A 14,445-nucleotide genomic window follows, 5' to 3' on the forward strand; every position below is an offset into this window, starting at 1 on the left:
GTGAAGTTCTATGCGGTTTACAAAGATTAAGCAAAGGTACAAATCGATTGACTTTAAGAGGGGAGGAAGAAAGAGGGTTAATAGGACAGGAAATCCATTTTTGAGGAGAGAGTGATCAATAGAACAAGTTAATCGCTATAGAGGGGAGAGAGAAGAGAGGATCAGTTGTCTAGATACTTTAGGAACAGGTGTGTTTTCAGACGTTTCCTAAATTCCTCATAAGTAGTGGGCGAAAGCAATTGTTCTAGGTCTTTACCCCATGATACTGCTTGGTGCGAGAGAAGATGTTCATGGTGTTTTTTCAGTTTACAATTGGAATATCTGGCAACCCTACCCAAACCTGTCCTGGAGATCCAACAGCCATTTCGAGTTCAGGCTATGTACTATTCATCTGCATGAGGTAAATTTGTATATAGTAGGTTTCCAGTGTATACAGATTTAATGGATGCATATTGGGGACTGGATCCTACTATGATGTAAAGGGAGAGGATGAATACTTTTCTCCAAAAACCTGGGGTTCCAAGGCAGAAGAAAAAGGAACATAACTTATGTGAAGGAAAGGCAGCAAGATCCATGGGTAGCTTCTGAAGACTTGGACTTGGAGAAAGAGTAGAAGGAAGAGGCTCATCAGAGTCTGGGAGGAGTTTAGAAATCATTGGAAGTGTTGGCTAAGGCCCTGTTCCCCAGTAGAAGAACTAGATATGGTTGACTATTCCGAGAAAACCAGATGCAGCAGTGGAGCTCTAGAAACTCATGAGCCTTGCTGAGACTATAACAGCTATTTTCCCAGGGCAGGGAGGGGGTGCCAGGAGCTTCTAGTAGAAAGTAAAGTACGGTACTTTTAGAACCAGAAAAGATGGACTCAGAAATAGGGGTTGTCTACACCGTTTTTATGTTGGTTGATTGCCAGAAGTGTTTGTGGAAGTCCTTCGGGAGGAACCTGCCAAGCGTGACAGGAGGGCGGTGCCTTCCTTTTTGCCTGAAATAAACCCTGGGAAATCAAAGATACACAAGAGGATTTTGAAGAAAACCAAAGAAGATGGGGGGGGGGGGAGGAACTATACAGCCAAGGATTACAGAGAAAGAAAACCTGTGGAAAACTCTTTTGATTTCCCTGCAGCCCTAGTAGCTCAGCTATGAACTCTGGCAGATAAAGCCACAGAAGAGAAATTGCTTTTATTTTCTCTGTGCTACACCCTGGATTAAGCACAGATAGGAGAAACCTTGGCTGAAGAAAGAAATTATTCTAGGCTGAAATATGTTTTTGTCTTGCAGTTAAGGGTATAGTTTGCAGCTGGTTAGTTGGGGGGACTTAGGGAAATGTGTGTAAAGGCCCAGAATCCAACTGAGACTTTAATGGTCCTCCCCTAGAAGGGGCTATAACCAGTTGTTTGGTGGGGGAGATTTACCATTTGTTTTTAGCTTCCAATGTTACTAACTGGATGTCTATGAACTAATACTTTTTCTTAATTCATATATTTTATTGAAAGCAAAACAATAACACAGACTGCATAAGAACATAAGAGTTGCCAGACCGAAGATCAACAGTGGCCAACCCAGGTCCCAAAAAATAGCAACATTCCAGAGCTCAGATTGTGATGTCATAAAGCCTCATTCCACCAATACCTAAGAGCAAAACTCATCAGTGATGTCACAATGGCTTCATTATCCTATACTTGGCTCACATAAGAACATAAGAGTTGACCTACTGGGACAGACCGAAGGTCCATCAAACTCAGTATCCTGTTCCCAAAAGTGGCCAATCCAGGTCCCAAGTACCTAGCTAGATCCCAAGTAGTAAAACAGATTTTATGCTGCTTATCTTAGGAATAAGAAGTGGATTTCCCCAAACCATTTCAATAATGGCCTATGGACTTCTCTTTTAGGAATTGAGCCAAAGCTTTTTTAAACCCTGCTAAGCTAACTGATTTCACCACATTCTCTGGCAATGGATTCCAGAATTTAATTACAGGTTGTGTGAAGACATATTTTCTCTGGTTTGTTTTAAATCTATTACTTAGTAGCTTCATCGCATGCCCCCTAGTATTTTTGGAAAGAGTAAACAGGCAATGCCAACAGATTATACCGGTTTTCAGGATTATTTACCCCCTCTCTCATAGAAATGGATCATAAAGAATGACATGAGCAGATGAGTAGCAATTCAACAACACAGTCTAATCCAGGGATCTCAAAGTCCCTCCTTGAGGGCCGCAATCCAGTCGGGTTTTCAGGATTTCCCCAATGAATATGCATTGAAAGCAGTGCATGCAAATAGATCTCATGCATATTCATTGGGGAAAACCTGACTGGATTCCGGCCCTCGAGGACCAGGGTTGCCCACCCCTGCCTTAGAGTTTCTGTTAAAAGCTGTCAATTTAGACATAAGATAAATAAGATCTATCTTCTGTAAAAGTTGATCGCTTTTAGGAATCTCTGCTCACTTCCATTAGGGAGCCAGACAGTCTGACTGCGGTTGCTACCAGGTAACATTGTTCTACTTCCAGGCCGACTGGTGCCTCATTTAGAAGATAGATATGGAATTCAAAAGGAACATATACGGTACCTTCACCACTATCCTCAGTAAATTCTGAACCATAGACCAACATCCCTGGATCCTGATTACACTCCCGCCAACAATCCCCGGTGCCCACCCCATCCCATTTTGCTGCTGCCGACTTTGGGTGACTAGCACCCTACGTCCAAATCGGACTTAGACGTTGGGTTATGGCCCTCCACGTGATGAAGTTTCCACACCGTCGTAACTTCACCCCCAGACAGCTCACAAAGTAGCCCGTTTCGGTATGTGTGGTTAGCAGGAATAATCAGTGGCACTGTCTGGTTAAGTGCCACTAAATATCCCTGGATATCTCCACACAAGCGATTTCAACGGTCTGGAGCTTCTAAGTGTCTACGTGGCTCCTTATAAAATTATTTCCAAAACGTCTTGGAAAAAGAATAAATATCAGGGAGAGTATGGTGCAGTGGTTACAGCTACAGCCTCAGCACCCTGAGGTTGTGGGTTCAAATCCATGGTGCTCCTTGTGAGCCTGGCCAAGTCACTTAATCCCCCCCCCCCCCATTGCCCCGGGTACATTAGATAGATTGTGAGCCCACCAGGACAGACAGAGAAAAATGCTTGAGTACTTAAATAAATTCATGTAAACCGTTCTGAACCCCTGGGAGAATAGTATAGAAAACTGAATAAATAAATAGTGTGAAAAGTTTCAGCCTCTGATCACCAGAGCTAGCATTGTGACATCATAATGCCTCATTCCACCAATAAGAGCCAACCTCATCAGTGATGTCACAATGGCTGGATTGTCCTATACTTGGCTCACTTTTACCACATCCCGATTTCTAGAGTGGTGCAGTGGTTAAAGCTACAGCCTCAGCACCCTGAGGTTGTGGGTTCAAACCCACACTGCTCCTTGTGACCCTGGGCAAGTCACTTAACCCCCCCCCACTGCCCCAGATACATTAGATAGATTGTGAGCCCACCGGGGACAGTCAGGGAAAAATGCTTGAGGACCTGAATAAATTCATGTAAACTGTTCTGACCTCCCCTGGGAGAATGACATAGAAAACTGAATAAATAAAATGGAAGGACAATTGCTGAATATTTTCTGCTGGCATTAACACAGGAAATGTGCTTGTTGATTTCAAATTCTACATGTTATTTTAACAGTACTTTTTCCAAATGAATTTGGAGGTGACTGGGACCTCTTTCTGTCCAAGCGACTGACACTGAAGCACTCAGGATGTTTTCCTCCAAATCGCTCTCCGCATCGCACTAAGCTACAGGTTCAGGTCTCTTCTTCCCATCTTGGATAAGCGCCACGGAGCTTGCTTTATTCTTCTGTGGCTGCGTCTTCCTTGTTTATTGATGGCCTCAGTCTGCATGGTGACCTCCTGTCACAGAGATAAACAGGGCAGCGGCGAAAGGTTATCCGCCTTAGTGATCTGGGAAACTTTTACTTCTGAACTCAAGATGAGGAGAGAAACTTGGTTTCCTGCTGTCGTCCGCCTGCATAGTTTGGCTTTCTGCCCAAAGGAACCATGAACCCATTTTATCCTTCCCCCCCCCCCCCCCCAGTAACTGAGATTTGGAAGGAATAAGTCCCATCTGAGCGCCACTGGCAACGTGACGCGTGCTCCTGTCTAGCGCGTGTCACAGGGCACATCACATCATAGTTGTTTGGAAAACATGCAGCCTGTCTAAACTTAGCTCATCTTCCTGTCCAATTTCCTCCGCCGTGTTTGTAGGTTTATTTTGGTCAACTTCAGCTCCCTTTTGATAATGGCATTCCTGCGTGTTTATTCCCTGGCAGCCTGAAAGCCGTCACGTGGCAGGATGTGTGTGTAAGAAAAAAAAGGAAAGTTTTGTTTGATTTCTTTGATAAACACTGAACGGTCCTCTAAATAACCTCTCCGCTTCCCAAATATGGTAGAGCTTAGTTGCCTTTCCGTCTCTGTTGTCACATCCTGGGTATTTTCCCTTTGACGTGTTTATTAAACGACTGTCATGCGTATGTATGTGTTTGAGCAGATAAAAATGGATGGAAATTTACCCTGGCTGGAAATTTGCTACATTGGACGTGCTACACGGGAGAAAAACCATCCAGCAGTACCTGAAGAAGCCGACGAACCAAAGCCTCGTGCGATGAAGTCAGACATACCCTGCCTATGGAATTTGGGAACAGTAGTCTGAGTGGGTTGAAAAGGAATTGAAAATTATGAAACAGTGAAAATTGGTGTTTAAATTAGGGATGAGTGTGGCGCAGTGGTTAAAGCTACAGCCTCAGGACCCTGAGGTTGTGGGTTCAAACCCACGCTGCTCCTTGTGACCTTGGGAAAGTCACTTAATCCCCCCATTATTCCTTGTGACCTTGGGAAAGTCACTTAATCCCCTCCCCCCATTAATCCAGGTACGTTAGATAGATTGTGAGCCCACCAGGACAGACAGGGATAAATACTTCAGTACCTGAATAAACTCATGTAAACTGTTCTGAGCTCCCGTGGGAGAAAATTAAATAATAAACAAATTTTATTTTCATGTCCTCAGAACCACAGTAAAAGCCTGGGAGCCAGAAAATCTGTTTCCGGCAACCACCACACACATTAGGCAAGTCTAGTTGTCGCACATGTATTAATTAAATTTTCCGTACTGTTCTCCCAAAGCTCAGAACAGTTTACTTGAATTTATTCAGGCACTAAATCATTTTCCCCGTCTGTCCCGGTGTGCTCACAATCTATCAGAGGTCCCTGGGGCAATGGGGTGGAGGGTTAAGTGACTTACCCAGGGTCACAAGGAGCAGCGTGGGTTTGAACCCCCAACCTCAGGTTGTAGCTTTAACCACTGCGCCACTGTAGAAATCAAACTAGTAAAAATGAGCTAAGTATAGGACAATCCAGCCATTGTGGCATCACTGATGAGGTTGGCTCTTAGGCATTGGTGGAATGAGGCATTATGACATCACAGTACCAGCTCTGGTGATCAGAGGCTGAAGTTTGTCACACTCTCTGTTTATTTAATTTTCTGTACTGTTCTCCCAGGGGAGCTCAGAATGCTTTACATCAGAGGTGTCCAACCTGCGGCCCCGTGAAGTATTTTGCGCGTCCCGGTCAAGGGCGATGCGGTGTTTTCCTCTGCTGCCCCCAGGTGTTTACCGTCTTGCCGGCTCCCTCCTCCGTCTTGCTGCAGTGTTTGCGCATTTGTGCGGCCCCAGAAACATTTTTTTCGGCCAATGCGGCCCAGGGAAGCCAAAAGGTTGGACACCCCTGCTTTACATGAATTTATTCAGGTCCTCAAGCATTTTCCCTGTCTGTCCCAGGAGACTCACAATGGGGGGGATGAAGGCCCAGATTCACTAAAGTCAGCAATCGTCGCTAAACCTGTTTTCTCAGGTGTAGCAATGATCACTGCTAACACAGAGTCACAAAGAAGAAGAAAACAGTCCCTGCTCGAAAGAGCTTACAATCTAAACAGACAAACAAGATGTCATGGATACAGTTAAGGGGAAGAGTTAATCAGCTGGCTGGGTTGGAGGGCAGAGGAGTAGGGTTAAGGACAGAGGAGTAGGGTTAAGGATTGTGGGTTGTCTTATTTTTTAAACAAGGGAAGGGAAGGAGGTTGGCGGACAAACTCAGGTAATTTATTCCAGGCACAGGGGGCAGCTAGATGAAAGGAACGAAGTCTGGAAATTGCAGTGAAAGAGAAGGGTAACACTAAGAGTGACTTATCTGAGGAACGGAATTCTCTGGGAGGTGGGTAAGGAGAGAGAAGCCAGGGGAGATATTGAGGGGCAGCAGAATGAACACCCATGTAGGTCAGCAATAGGATCTTGGACTGTATGCGATGGTAGATAGGGATGTCACTAGTAAATGGCAAAACCCCAAATACAGTAGTAGCATCTAATGGCATTTACAGGCTGTGTAATACTGGTATTACGAAACAGAACGACTTTTCTTCCTCTACCCAATCTTTCCTCAACTCAGTGGCCCTACCATAAGACCACCAGCACAAAACAAATTACAGAGACTTAGTCACCCCAACTTATGACCTTTCCCTCCAGTGCTCAAATGAAAGACAATAGAGGCCTTAACATAATACCTTCCGCTTTCCTCTATCACACCCACTTTCCTCTATCATTCCTGCTTTCCTCTATCACACCCGCTTTCCTCTATCATTCCACCCTCCTCTCCACAAGTAGGCTAAACCTTCTCTCTCTCTTTCCCCAGTAGTCCAACACCAGCCTTTCAGGAAAAGAGGGCTTATTTTAACCCCATGGTGAAAGAGAGAGGGGAATTCATCCTATCTGCTGAGAGAAAAGATGTGAGAGACCGAGAAGGACCCTTTCTGGTTTTCGCCAAGCCTTTCCAGCTACCAGGCAAGCTGAAGCTCCTCTGTCGTCCCCCTCCCACATTTACTGCCAGATCAAACAGCCCAATGAAGCAACCACCCTGTGCTGTCTGGACATGAAGCTCTGCCCAATCGACCCTCCCCTTCCAACAGCCTCCAGCCAGGCCCCAAGGGAGAAGCAGTGTCTTCTCCCTGGACAGGGATCTTCCAGCCACACAAGTGGGTGACGTCCCCTTGACGGAGCCGACCCGGCAGTCTAAAAGCTGCAAAGCTCAAGAGCTTTGCACATGTGCCAGCCCTCCCCCTACAGGGTCCCACCCCGTACCTATATAAGCCCACCCCCAACCGGCAAAATCCAGTTTTTAAAGTTTCCGCGATACAACCCGACTCGGTAGTCTGAACGGGTCCACCCGTTCTCTTATCGCTTCAACTTTTCTTCATGATAAAGTACTGTTAAGGACTCATCCTAAATTCCTGCCCAAGGTGGTATCAGCATTCCATTTGAACCAATCCATTGTGCTGCCTACTTTTCATCCACCACCTCACCCTTCGCCGGAGGCCGAACGACTCCACACGCTGGACTGTGCCAGAGCTCTCCGCATCTATTTGGAATGAACTGCGACTCCTCAGCGCCCGTCTCAGTTGTTCCTCTCCATACGCCCATCTTCCTCTCCTAGACCTGTTACGAAGCTGACATTGTCCTCTTGGATTACACAGCTCATTGCGTGCTGTTACGCATCTACCTCCAGTCCTGCTCTTCTGGAGATCCCTCCGCATGTCACGGCTCATGACCTCCGAGCTATGGCTACCACCTGGGCTAACCTTCGCCTCGCTCCTCTCCAAGAGATCTGTCGAGCGGCTACCTGGTCCAGGATTCATACCTTTGCCAAACACTACTGCCTTGATGTGGAATCCGGCGCAGATGCATCACTGGGTTCTACTGTCCTGCAAGCGGCTATATGAGGCGTCAACCTCCCTCCTCCTCTCCATCTCAGGTAACAGAGCTTATTATTATTATAATAGCATGATTATATTCTGTTACCTTCAGCTCGGGAGGCACCCACTTGTGTGGCTGGAAGATCCCTGTCCAGGGAGAAATAGAAGTTGCTTACCTGTAACGGTAGTTCTCCTTGGACAGATGGATCTTACAGCCACACAATCCCGCCCAGCCTCCCCTATTGTTGCCGCCAGCTTTATACCTAACTGGATTTTGCCGGTTGGGGGTGGGCTTATATAGGTACGGGGTGGGACCCTGTAGGGGGAGGGCTGGCACATGTGCAAAGCTCTTGAGCTTTGCAGCTTTTAGACTGCCGGGTCGGCTCCGTCAAGGGGACGTCACCCACTTGTGTGGCTGTAAGATCCATCTGTCCAAGGAGAACTACCGTTACAGGTAAGCAACTTCTATTTCTCCACCTGGGCTAATAGGATAAGTAATATCTCCATTCAATCCAATATATATAACACAACAGGAAATGATGTCAAGCAAAGATTGTCTGCAAAGGGAACTAAGAACCATAGAGCACATAGAGGTGATCAAAACAACCAAGAAAAACATGACACCTACTGGTGGGAGTGTGGAAATTCACTCCATCTTAGAGTTCTCTTAGAAAACGAGCAATCTTCAAGCTGCCAGCAGAACCTCACTTAGAGTGAAATTCACATGTAAATATAAACCATTCTGTTGAAAAGAGAGTAAAATAGGAGTTAATATTGGCCCTATAAAAACTGAAACAATCTGTCATGGAAGATACTATACAGACACTGCTTTCTCTAGAGCAGGAATAGTAATTAACATCTGTGTCCTGAATGGTTACCAGATGGCTCCAGGTCATGGAGGACAGACTGAGCCAGTCCGAGGTTTACTTCTATTACTCCCATTTTTTTTTTTCTCTATGATTTTTGAAAGACCAACCAAGATCCACAGAGGAGAACGATGAGTTAAATTGTAGGTAACCTTGGCTGAGAAAACTGATTTTTGCAATGATTGACATTTGTCTGAGTCACCATCTCAGAAGAGGACAGGGATTACCAGATGAATGTTCACCGCACTGAGTCAGAAATAGGGGAAGAGGAAGATGAGCATCCTGGAAACCCTGGGGTTGGGATAAACTGTGAAAAAAAAAATTACCCAGACACAATTTACATATGCAAGTCTCCTCATGTGAGGGTTTATAACATATGAATAAGGTTCTGGACATTCCAGCCCGGCTCCTGCAAAATATTCTGAGTGTCGACGTCACTTGCATCCTGTGTGGTGTTTGGAAATTCAGACTGCTAATGCTCGAAGGGGTCAAGAGAACCCAACTTCACCCTCCAGTAAGGACGGTTTCCGCAGATGTTCTCATTTACACAACTTAGTCAAATGGAAAAATAATTAAGAACATCTCATGTCGAATTTGCCTGGGATCTTTTCTCTACCACGGTCTGGCAGCTCTATAGAACACGTAAAGAGAACAGATATCGACTCGTGGGCATAGCCACCTCCATAAAAAAGATGTCACCTTACATTTCTTTATGATTCTTTCCAAATTTATTGATGCACATCTATATAATAGGTCCTGTTTTATTAACTTTAATCAATTCAATTTAGCTGAAATAACTTAGGGCTCCTTTTATAAAGCTACGGTAGAAGTTTCTACCACGGGCCAGCGAGCCCTAGGCCCCCTCCCAATAAAATCACTGCCTAGGCTACGATGCCATGTATACAATAAGCTCACTTATTAGAACTGCCTTCCTTGTGCCCCAGGATTTAGCTCAGGGGTCTCAAAGTCCCTCCTTGAGGGCCGCAATCCAGTCAGGTTTTCAGGATTTCCCTAATGAATATGCATGAGATCTATGTGCATGCACTGCTTTCAATGCATATTCATTGGGGAAATCCTGAAAACCCGACTGGATTGCGGCCCTCAAGGAGGGACTTTGAGATCCCTGATTTAGCTGTAGCTCGGATTTAAACCTCTGCCCCTCTCCATTCTTCTCTTGGGAAACAGGTTCCACCCCTGATCTTCTTCCTCTCCATTACCTGTCCCTTAGTCTCTAGGTCAGAAGGCCAATGTCCTGGTGGGCCCCAGGTAGGAAACCCACCGACCAGTGGCGTAGCTAAGAAGGTTGGCGCTCGGCATCGCCATGCCATGCGCCCCCTTGCTCTTCCCCACTGTGCCGTGCACCCCCCCCCCACCCCTCGCCACTTGATCACCTCCCCCACCCCTGCATACCTCTTGAAAGGTTCACCAGCGTGTGCCGCATCTTCCCCACCTGCTGCTCGCGCCGGCCTCGGCTCCCTTCTGACATCACGCCCCAGTCCCACAACCAGGAAGTGACATCAGAAGGGAGCCCAGACCGGCGTGAGCAGCAGGTGGAGGATGCGGCTCGCGTGGGTGAACATTTCAAGAGGAGTGCGGGAGGGGGCAGAGGGGAGATGCCAGCGCCCCCACAAAAATGGCACCTGGGCCAGTCCACCCGCCACTAAAACAAACTACTCTTTTATATGGTAGCAGAACTGTCTCTGTGGGATAGGAGGAAGGAAAACCCTGGGAAGACCCCTATACCTAGATCAGCGGCGTAGCGAGGGTGAGAGGCACCCATGGCAGTGGCGCCCCTCCCTACCCTCTTCTCTTCCCCGCTCCTTCCCTTTCCCGTACCTCTTTTAACATTCCCGACGCAAGCAGCAACCTCATCCTGCTGTTTGCGCCAGCATTGGCTCTTCCTCTAATGTCACTTCCTAGGGGCGGGTCCAGGAAGTGACATCAGAGACACAGCGGACGCTGGTGCGAGCTGGAGGTTGAGGTTGCTGCTTGCGTCGGGAATGTTAAAAGAGGTACAGGGGAGGGGAAGAGGCGTGCACGCATGTGCTTGCAGTGATGGGGTAGGGCGAAGAGAAGGACGGGGGCCGGTGCCCCCACCAAGACAGTGTCCGGGGCGGACCGCCCCACCCCCCCTTCCTACGCCACTGACCAGGTTTTATACGGTGTGTTCCTCCAGTTCCTAACGAGCAACATCTATGGCAGTGGTCTCAACCTTGCGGCCTGCTAGGTGCTATTTTGAGGTCCTCAGTATTATAAAGAATGATTCTTTATGGAAAACTTGTGCCTTAAATGTCCGGCAGTCACTGTAACCTCACGCCAGCGCTTTCCTGCGTCTGTATGCAATCGTGAGGTGACGTCCAATTGCGTGCAGACGCAGGAAAGCGCTGATGTGAGGTTACAGCCGTGAGGCGGGCAACATTCCAGAACATAACGCCACCACTGGAGGTAGCACAGCTTGTGCGTGTGGCCGGTGCTGGAGAAGGTGAGAGCTGAAGGCGATTGCAGATGCGACCGCCGGACACTTAAGGCAGACGTTTTCCATAAAGAATCATTCTTTATAATACCGAGAGTCTCAAAATAGTTGGTCCAAAATCTTGTCTCTTGCACTTGATACTTTGATAGTTTTGCACTTTCTGCATGTTGCACTGCTTTCAGCTGTGTAGAGCTGACTTATAGTTATAAGATTTATAAACTCAGGGCTCCTTTTATGAAGCCACGTTAGCAGTTTAATGCTCGTAATAGCGTGCGCTAATTTGCCAGCCAAGCTAGACGCTACCGCCTCCTCTTGAGCAGGTGGTAGTTTTTTGGCTAGTGCGGGGGGTTAGCACGTGCGAAAAAGGTATGTGCGATAAAGCCGCTAACGTGGCTTCGTAAAAGGAGCCCTTAATAGTTTAAACTTGTATTATAAAGTTTTATTATAGTATATTATATTTATTATTATAAGATTTATAAACTATATGACAACTTTACATGAGGTAAAACTCGTTATAGTTACTATAACGAGTTTTACCTCATGAAAAGTTGTCATTTCTTTAATAAGACATTAACTATTTTTTCTGCGGCCCTCCAAGTCCAAAATGTGACCCTGCAAAGGGTTTGAGTTTGAGACCGCTGATCTATGGGTTTTCCGCCACTAGGCCACGCCTTCTTTAGTTTTAAGTGGCCCTCCTATGGATCAGGAACCCCCGAATGTTTATCCTTTTACTGGAAAGAAAGCATGGGATGGCTTTCTTCTACATTTTCAACTACAGAGCACAAAATGTTTTTCGATATGTTCTGATACATGTAACCATCTCTGGGGAAAACATAACTGAAGCCATCGATCCAAAAGGCTGAGAATGGCTGATTTTCACGCCTGGGCTCCAAATCCAAACTGAATTGCCGAGTCTGGCACTTAAGTGTATCTAATGTACGACTTTCTAACCTCAGGTTTAATAAAAATGAACTCAAAATGCTTTTTGTGAAGTGGTTTGGAGAGGCTTTAGTCATGTTTTCCCCGAGATGGTCGCCTATGTGCGGGCTGCGCACGGATGCCGGCAGTAGGGCTCTTTAAGAGACGCTCCCACATTTGGTACAAGGAATCTCAAAACAGAGCATAAAAAATTGAAAGCATGTCCCCACTGCGGGTGGATTTTGACGAGCTGTGCAGCTAATATAACCCAAAGTGTTCTTTTTTTCTTGATTACATTGAGGGGCGAACACGTGGCTCTGTATGTGGCTTTCTGCTGACTTTCCATGATGTCTCTTTGGCCAGCCTTGCTGTTCTGAATACTGTTGTTGATAAATATTTGTCTAACTGATAAAAATAGCAAAGCCCCACCGCCTTGATGTTTTAATTGCATAAATATGCCTGCAGGGATGCCGACTGAGGATTCTAGCTAGCTGCAATGTGAAAATCTATTTCCCAAGCCCTTCGTAGTCTGTAAAAATGCATACGAGGGGCAAAATATCCATCTTACATAAGACCATAAGCCGTGCCTCTGCTGGGTCAGCCCAGAGGTCCATCATGCCCAGCAGTCTGCTCACGCGGCGGCCCATCAGGTCCAGGACCTGTATAGTAACCCTCTATCTATACCCTTCTATCCCATTTTCCTTAAGGAAATTGTCCAATCCCTTCTTGAACTCCAATACCGTACCCTGTCCTATCACGCCCTCTGGAAGCGCATTCCAGGCGTCCCACCACCCGTTGGGTGAAGAAGAACTTCCTCACATTGGTTCTGAATCTGTCCCCTCTTAATTTTTCCGAATGCCCTCTCGTTCTTGTAGTGATCGAAGCCGGTGTTTCCCAACATGTGGTACGTGTACCCCAAAGGGGTACAGCAGTGGGGGTTTAATTTGGAGCTGGCATAGATGCTACACAGGGGAACTCTCTGTAGTGAGACAAGGGGTACACAGCGGGAAGAAAACTTATCCCTCTTGCAAGAGGGATCAGTCCTTCAGTGATGGCATTTGAATTCGGATCAGGCCCAGAAACTGCATAGAGCACATGCCTCTTCTGAACCCTGGAGCTGAGCGAGTTGGGTCAGGTCAGCAGACCCCATTTTAACTCTAGGCCTACCACTGCTGGAGCTCTGATCCATCCTGATCCACCATAGACAGAAACCAACACTTTCCCCTGGTCTCCTCCGAACCACTAGCTGCGCAGTCAGGCCAGGAGGTCCTTGCTCCAGTTTCTCAGCCCAGAATGCGCAACCTCAGTGTTGGGTAAGAGACAATAACTTTACTGGAGGGCTGAGATGAGTGGGTACAGCAAGAGAAGTGATGGTGGAAGGGGAGATTTGGGGGTAACAAGAGAGGAAGGGGAAGCATGGGAAAAGAGAGGAGAATGAGTGTGCATTTGTAAAAGGGGAGAGAGCAGAAAGGAAGGGTGTAACATGAAGGAAGTTTGAGAAACAAGAATACAGCAAAGAAGGCATGATAGGGCAAAGAGCGAGGAGTGTTTGTGGGGCAGGTAGGTGACATTAGAGAGCTGAACGGAGCTGCAGCGTTCTTCTTGTTTCTTTGAGGGAAGGAGTTGATCTCATAGGGTTACTGTGCTGAGTCCTTCCTGTGTCTCTGGGTTGGTGGGGGATCCTCAGAGCACAGCAAGAGGGGCTTGTTGGCCCCAGCCTATAAACTCCCGCTCAGAAGTAAATATGATAGAGTTGTCAGGCACCTCTTTTATTGCGCTGAGGGGGAGAGGTGATATTTTGGGGCTTTGAAGCCCCTGTCCTTTTCTCCTGGGTTGGAAAGCGATATCTTGGGCCTACTGACCCCTTCATCCTATCTCTTTAGGGGTGGAGGCTTCCCAGAGAAACAGTAAGAAGGGATTGGCAGTCCAAGCCTGTAAGCTTCCACGGAGAGATGAGGTAATGGAGCTACTGAGCCTCTCTTGTTGCTCTGGGGATAATGAGTTGGTAGGTTTGCCAGATTTTACGATTGTAAAATCCGGACACCCTAGACCAGTGGTCTCCAACTCCAACCCTTTGCAGGGCCACATTTTGGATTTGTCGGTACTTGGAGGGCCTCAGAAAAAAAGAGTTAATGTCTTATTAAAGAAATGACAATTTTGCATGAGGTAAACCTCTTTATAGTTGATAAATCTTTCCTTTTGGCTAAGTCTTAATAATATTATTGTCATTTATAGCTAAAGAGACAGATGATCAAGAAACTGTTTTATTTTACTTTTCTGATTATGATAAAACATACCGAGGGCCTCAAAATAGGACCTGGCGGGCCGCAAGTTTGAGACCACTGAGTTAAGGGGAACAGTTAATCTGCTGGCTGGGTTGGAGGGCAGAGGGG

This window comes from Geotrypetes seraphini, chromosome 3 (genome assembly GCF_902459505.1).
Source record: "Geotrypetes seraphini chromosome 3, aGeoSer1.1, whole genome shotgun sequence".
In the NCBI taxonomy this organism is placed as follows: domain Eukaryota; kingdom Metazoa; phylum Chordata; class Amphibia; order Gymnophiona; family Dermophiidae; genus Geotrypetes; species Geotrypetes seraphini.